Source organism: Cetorhinus maximus, chromosome 34, assembly GCF_964194155.1.
Source record: "Cetorhinus maximus chromosome 34, sCetMax3.hap1.1, whole genome shotgun sequence".
NCBI classification, from domain to species: domain Eukaryota; kingdom Metazoa; phylum Chordata; class Chondrichthyes; order Lamniformes; family Cetorhinidae; genus Cetorhinus; species Cetorhinus maximus.
This window is the reverse complement of record NC_135912.1, coordinates 9,286,090-9,293,788: the sequence shown is the minus strand read 5'-3', so window position 1 is coordinate 9,293,788 and position 7,699 is coordinate 9,286,090. Positions and strand designations below refer to the sequence as shown.

The 7,699-nt window shown below is 39.2% G+C and overlaps 1 non-coding gene across 1 annotated transcript; it reads left to right on the top strand.

Moving 5' to 3' along the window:
• The first annotated feature begins 1,823 nt into the window (after window positions 1-1,823).
• Window positions 1,824-1,930, top strand: LOC144671864 (U6 spliceosomal RNA). The gene has a single exon (XR_013574034.1). It is a non-coding gene; the product is annotated as a U6 spliceosomal RNA (small nuclear RNA).
• Window positions 1,931-7,699: the final 5,769 nt, after the last annotated feature.

The following is a 7,699-nucleotide window of genomic DNA, read 5'->3' as shown; positions in this document are numbered from 1 at the left end:
TTCCACACATTCCACCTATCACGCCCGCCGCCAGCGCGCACGGAAAATTCCACCCGATGTGTCTGTAGAAGTTTCATCTTCACTAAGGCAACATCCTTACAAATTAAACCTGGCAAGCTTATCACAAGTACAGAAGGAAATTGAATTCATGCTTCAAAATAATATAATTGAGTCTAGTTGCTGTAACTGAAGTTTGCCTATTATGCTGGTACTGAAACCGAATGGAACACAAAGACTTTGTGTGGACTATTGAAAGGTGAATGCGGTGACAAAGCTGGGTTCATATCCTATACCACAGTTGGAAGATTGTATTGAGAAAGTGGGACAGTCAAAATGTATCACAAAGATTGACCTCCTAAAAGGATATTGGCAATTATTGGAGAATGCAAAGGAGATATCGGCTTTTGTGGCTCTAGATGGACTATATCAGTTCAAAGTTATGCCATTTGGTATGAAAAATGTACCTGTAACATTTAAAGGACTGACAAACAAAGTAATTGCAGGTCTGAGCAATTGTGCTGTTTATATTGACGACTTGATAGTTTTCAGTCAGAAGTGGGAGAAGCATTTGCAACACCTGGAAGAATTATTTACTCAATTACAAGAAGCTAATTTAGTGGTGAACTTGGCTATAAGTGAATTTGCAAAAGCGCAAGTTACATATCTAGGCCAGATCATTGGACATGGTAAGGTGGCTCTGAGAGATGTGAAAGTCAAGGCTATCGTGGATTTCCCTGTGCTGACAACAAAACGAGAAGTTTTGAGATTTCTGGGCATGAGTGGAAATTTTATTGGAAATTTGTGCCAAATTTTAGCAGTGTGGTTGCTCCACTGACTGAACTATTAAAAAAGGACAAGAAGTTTTAATGGATACAAGAATGTCAGAAGGCATTTGACAGTTTGAAAACTGTATTAACTATAACACAAGTCTTGGCTGTACCCAATTATGCCACGCAATTTAAGTTGGCCGTTGACACAACTGGGGCTGTACTGTTACATGAAGGTGACACTGGAATTGAAAAAAACAATAGGATATTTTTCACGGAAATTGTATGTAAAACAGAGAAGATATTCAATGGTTGAAAAGGAGACTCTGGGTTTGGTGTTAGCATTTCAGCATTTTGAGATTTATGTTGCAAACAACTGGTCGGAAACAATTGTTTTTACAGACCACAATCCTGTAAAGTTTCTGGACAAATTTTGAGACAGAAGTGCAAGGCTATTCAGATGGAGTTTCTTACTGCAAACATTTAATCTACAGATTATTCTTGTAGCGGCACAAGGGAAGCTGATTGTAGATGCATTGTCGAGAGCTTGATACTTAAAGGAAAAAATGGACATTTAAAAAAACCTGGAATACAATGATTTCTGTTGATACCACGAATTTGAGTATATATTGTTATGTTAATGCATGCAATCCGGTAATGTAATAATGTCGTGGAAGATGGGTTCAGAAAAATGAAGCCATCTTTTAAATTATGATAGTTTATTTTTTAATAAGGAGGTGATTGGATGCAACCAAGATGAATTTTTAAAGTGTGGGCCGTTTTTAATGAAGCAAGTAGTTTTGTTTAGGAAGTAGCTAAAGTAGAAGACTTTGGAATTTTAGGGAATATTTGAATATCTATATTGCATAATAACTCTCAGAAAGCAATTGCTAGTTTCCACAAAGGGTTGCTAATTAAAATTACTGTTCTTGAAATTGAAGGAGGATAATTGACTCTTCAGGTATTCTTTATCTGGTAGAATGTAGAGTGTTGGGATGATGCATTTATTGTTGAATTAAGAGCAAGTGGCAGATTGTGCACCATCACTACATGTGCGTGTTTGCTTCGGGAGCACATATACTAAAATTGGAACGATACAGAGAAGATTAGCACGGCCCCAGCGCAAGGATGACATGCAACTTCGTGAAGCATTCCATATTTTAGACTTTCAAAACATTATCACTACATGTACTCTTGCCTAAACTACTCATTATCATTTCCAATGACTTAGTTAACACCACAGAGAGACATATATGCAAAATTACTGATCACACAAATCATCAATCATAATGCCCTATGTCGGATTGGGGTGATTCAGAGGCTGAAGTACAAAATGAAAGTGGAACAGGAAACTTACCTGCCTCACATCCTTGGGTTTTTGTTTTAATGGTGGTGGTATATGTGGAGAGTGATCAATCCACTTGTTATAACCATATTGGTAATTTAAATGTTGCGCTGAACCTGGCCGCCTTCATTGTTACAGTCATTCTGCTTCAACTTATTTAGTTTCCTTGTGCAGCCTATCGGGTTGATGAGGACTTCATCAAAAATTTTAATGCCTTTACAGCCCTGGTTGTGAGACAGCTGGCTGAGCAGCAAGAGTATTCCCTCCAGGGTCAACAAGCTACCATGTGAACTCTCAATCGCTCAATCCCATTTGCTGTCACTTGATCAGTACCATGCACCTCCTCTGACCACCTTTGTGCGATGACTCCCACAATCTTCTCCACCAGGTCACCATTGGCTGCAACGCCCACCACTGGTCACTCCAAACGCCAGAGGAAAGTGGTCCACACATGATTGGGACCTTATATACAAAAGCAGGACCTCCAAAACTCAATCTCTCTCACACCCCAACTACACTACCAACTCAGGAAGGCTGAAATGTAGTGACACAGATTTCTACCTGAAATGTCTCCAGACTGTGCACAAGAGCCTAGAAGGAAAAAAAATATTCAATGCATGATATTTGGAAAACCCATTCTAAGAACATAACAAAATAAGAATAGAAATAGACTATTTGGTCCATCGACCCCAATCAATAATACCATGGCTGACCTTATTGTGGCTTTAACTCCACATTCCTGCCTACCACACATTTCCCCCCTCCCCATAACCTTTGGCACCCTTGTAGATCAAAAGTCTGTCTAACTCCGCCTCGAATATCTTCAGTGACCCAGCCTCCAAAGTTCTTTGGGTAGTGAATTCCAAAAATCTGAGGGAAGAAATTCCTCCCCATCTGTATCTTAAATAGAAGATCCTTATTTTGAAACTTTGTCCCCCAGTTCTAGATTCCCCTATGAAGGGAAACATCCTCTCAGCATCTACCCTGTCAAGCCCCACCAGAATCTTATTCAATAAAATCACCTCTCATTCTTCTAAACTCCAATGAGCACAATCTGCTCTACCTTACCTCTTAGACAATCCTTCAACCCAGAAATCAGCCTAGTGAAATTTCTCAGAACTGCCAACAATGCAACTATATGCAGTATGCAGTACACAAATGCCCTGTGCAGTTTTTCAAGATTTATACTTTGAAACTCCACCACCTTGCAATAAAGCTCCAAATTTCCATTTGCCTTCCTAATTACTTGCTGTACCTCCATACTAACGATTTGTGATTGCTGTACAAGGACGACCAGACTCCTGTGTACTGCAGCATTCTGCAGCCTCTCTCCTTTTAAACAATATTCTGCTTATCTACTCTTCCCACAAAAGTGGGCAACCTCACATATTCCCACATTATACCCAATCTACCAATTTTTTGCCCACTCACTTAACCTTTGCGCACAGCTTGTGTCCTCCTCACAACTGCCTTTCCCACCTACCTTTGTGTCATGAGAAAATTTGGCTACAATACAATCTGTCCCTTTGTCCAAGTCATTAATGTAGATAGTAAATAATTGATGCCCCAATTTCTGATCACTGTGGCACCACACTAGTTAAAGCTTCCCAACCTGAAAATGGCCATTTATACCAGCTCTCTATTTCCTATTCATGAGCCAATCCTCTATCTGTGCTAATGTATCACCCTCAACACCATGAGATCTCATTTTGTCTAGTAACCTTTTATGTGGCACCTTATCAAGTGTCTTTCTGAAATCCAACTACACTACATCTACCAGTTCCCCTTATCTCCCCTGCTCTAGGGTTGATGCTAACTTTAACAAATTTGCAAAACACAAAATCCCTTTCATAAAACTATGTTGACTCAGCTAAATTGTATTATGACTTTCTAATTAAATAGGCAAAGCTGCAGTCATTATGTGTACTAAGGGATATATACGTGAGGTGCATTGATGGTGTTATGATATGGATCAGCAATGATCTCATTGAATTATGGAGCAGAATCGATGGAATGAATGCTGCAGTCTTGTTGCTATGCACTTGTATTCCTATATTCAGCTGAATAGCCCCAAAATATCCCAGGGTTATTGATCAGCATCAAGTCCCTTTAGAATCATCCCATTATATCCTAATGTCACTGCACAGCAGTGGACATGCAGAATTACACCCTTGAAATGTCACAAGCAGCAATGAAAGGGAGTAGGACCAAAGGGTTACCCACGTAATTTCCCAGCAGCATTGAGGAGATTGCAGCTTAATCACCCCCCTGGTTTATTGGGCAGGAGAAGGACCTGAGGCAAGAACCTACCTTATCCCAAGTTCACTGATTCCAATTGGAACTGACTTGGCCACGAATAGACCCTATGACCTTCGATTTATTTGGTTTTTCACAGGACTGACCAGAGTATTAATCTCCATTCATCAGAAGGAACTATATTTAATTACTGGACATTTATGAATGAACAAATGCATTTTTCTTTTCTAGTTTAGAAATGGACTTTAAAAGTCTATACTGATAGTTGGTGTTAAGCCAACCCTCTGTAATACAGTTCTGTTTTAATTAGATTCTGTCACAGGATGTAACATGCTTTCATAAAATTATATCTAATGATCCATCACACAGGTTTTGCTCCGCTCACCCTGACATATAATATTCTTCCTTTTTCCCTTTCTAATAGTTAACTTATTGACAATTGTGATCCTTTCTCGAGGAAAATTTGGACTCTCCAAATGTGTCACTCGCTACCTGTTGGCCATGGTAGTGGCAGATCTACTGACCCTTATCATCGATCTGATACTGAGGCAGATTCCTATTATTTATGATGACATGTTTAATTTCCTTCTCAATATTCCAGTATGTAATATCCATGCAGTGTTACTTTATGCAGTCACAGATTGTTCTGTCTGGTTCACTGTCGCTTTCACCTTTGATCGATTTGTAGCCATTTGTTGTCAGAAGCTGAAAAATAAATATTGCACTGAGAAATCGGCGTCTGTGGTTATTGGTACAATGACTGTGTTGTTCTTTGTGAAGAACATTTTCTGGTTCTTTATGGTGACAAGCAGATATATGCTTATGAGAACACCCTGGTTCTGCATTCCTACTCTCAGTGTCATGTATTCACCAGTGTGGACAGGAGTTGAACTGATGCATTATATTTTGACCCCGTGTGTACCATTTATTTTGATTCTGATGCTCAATGCTTTAACTGTCAGGCACATTTTAGTGACCATCAGAATTCGCAAGAAACTCCGGGATCGGGTAAATGGCGAGAGTCAGAGTGATCCAGAAACGAAGAGCAGAAGAAAATCAATTACATTGCTTTTTGTGATATCTGGGAATTTCATCCTCCTATGGGTTTTGTTCCTGGTGTATACGACGTATTCCAGAATTTATGTGCTGAGCATAGTTCATATTCCTGAGATGGCGCGCATTGTACAGGAGCTTGGTTTTATGCTTCAGCTCCTGAGTCGCTGCACAAACACTTTTATTTATGCCATAACCCAGAGTAAATTCAGGGAGGAGGTGAAGAATGGAGTGAAATATCCCTTCATTGGACTTTCTAAGATTGTAAAGTAGCAAGGAAACTGAAAGATTTTTTTTACAGATGGACCACATACTTATTCCAAACATTAATGCAACTTCTTCCCATTCAGCCTTTGTAATCATGTAATTTTGAAAGAAATCTAGGTGACTTGTTTGAGTTCAGATTTAGTGCAAGATGCAATTTGTGAACTTAGAACAGCTGCCTTAAGTGGAATTTTATTCTATTGTAATCCTTTATTTAGAATAAAATTAAATTGATATAACCGCATCCCCCACTACTTGCGACAGCTGCTCTGCCACCTGATCTTCATTACTTTCTGTGCCCATCCAAGTTGACTGGAAGGACTGTGATACTATTGTCCATTGTGATAAAATACATTTTCTTTCTGTGTCCATGTGTGTTGTATAAGCTAGTAGCTTGTGGAGATTGTAACACTGCAAGTATAGGATGTTCCAATGCTTGTTGCATTTGTTGCTGTTGTGAACACCAAAGAGTTGAGTTGGCAGGCTTCAGGGAGAGAGCGCTCAATAGAAGCCCCAGAGAGCTGAAATTGCACCAGTCATTAAAGGCTGGAGTGCAGACGCGGGAATCCGGGGGAACAGAGTCTCGGGAGATGAGATTGAAATCCTGGGAGGTTAGCTGTTGTTGAGGCTGTAGGAGTCAGAATGACTTTGAGGAAGTTCTGAGGTTAGATTTTGAAAGTGCAGGGGTGGAATCCCTTGTGAAGGAGGCCAGAGTTTTAATGAGATTTGGTGACTCGTATTGACCCTGACTTCTGGGTGAGTTGCTGAGAAATCCAAGGGATCAATCTTTACTGCATCTGCCATTTGATGTGCACTGTGGGATGTTTGACCACAGTCTATCTGTTAACTCATGTGTAACTCACGTTAATTCTAAATGTTAGAGTACAAAACTACATATATTGTAGATTGTTTTACATTTCTAACTTTGTATAGTAAAGCATATTTTGTCTGTTCAAAGTTTGTGGAATCTTGGTGGTTTATTCTCTTATCAAGTGCCTTATCTACTTTAAACAAAACGTTACTGGTCCCTAACAGGATCATACCAAAAACCTAGGGGCCTGGGCCAGGATCATAGCATCGAATAAACCCACGGTGCTCGTTGTTCATCTCGGGAAGGACATCTGCTCACAAAGTTTGAGTGGTCTCGATTGTGTGAACGCTCCTTTCCTGACATCAGCTTAAACGCGGCACCATCTGCAGAGAATCTGTGACATAAATGTACAGGGAATGAAGCAGGGACAGTGATTAATCCATGTTATTGAAAAGTCATCATAAATCACAAGGCAGAATGTATATAGCAAAATGAATACAAAGATAAATAAACAAACTGCAGACAAATCACTGGACAGGAAAATTAACTAATCAATTAATTACCATTAATTAATAAAAATTAATAAATGAAATCAATTGGGAAAACATTTAAATTTATTCTAAATGTCGGATCACAGTGTAAGGCTTTGCACACAGCAGTTTGGACTAAGAGGATTAAATAAGAAACTTAAATGAATAAGTATAAAATCAAGAAAAAAATGCTTTAATTTTGTTGATCATCAATGGCATTTAAATTATGTTCTGAGGGAGTGAGTCTCCACAAATCCAATGGATCATGGCCAGAGATGTTATTTAACAGTAATTATGGCACAGCACACTATTAAAAATAACTATTCCTCATTGAAACGGTGTAAGCTTTTCATTTGTATTTAGTTTCATAATAGTGAGTAATTTATGTTCATACATTAACAGTGATTTCTGTGTAGATGCCAGAGGTGAAGATTACAACAGCAGTCCCTGTGTGAGCGCAGGTTATCTCTATAGGAACTTCTGGATTTTGCTTTTAAATGTGCATGTGCAGACATCAAAAGTTGCTGTCAATTTTACCACTAAAATGTCGCTGAACGTAAACGGCTTCACTATTACTGGTGCAGCAAATCCCGGGCCAATGTCATGCATGTAGCTGGAAAAAGATCCCGACCAGTCGGCAATAGACGAGGTTCACTTTGCTGAGACGGTGTCT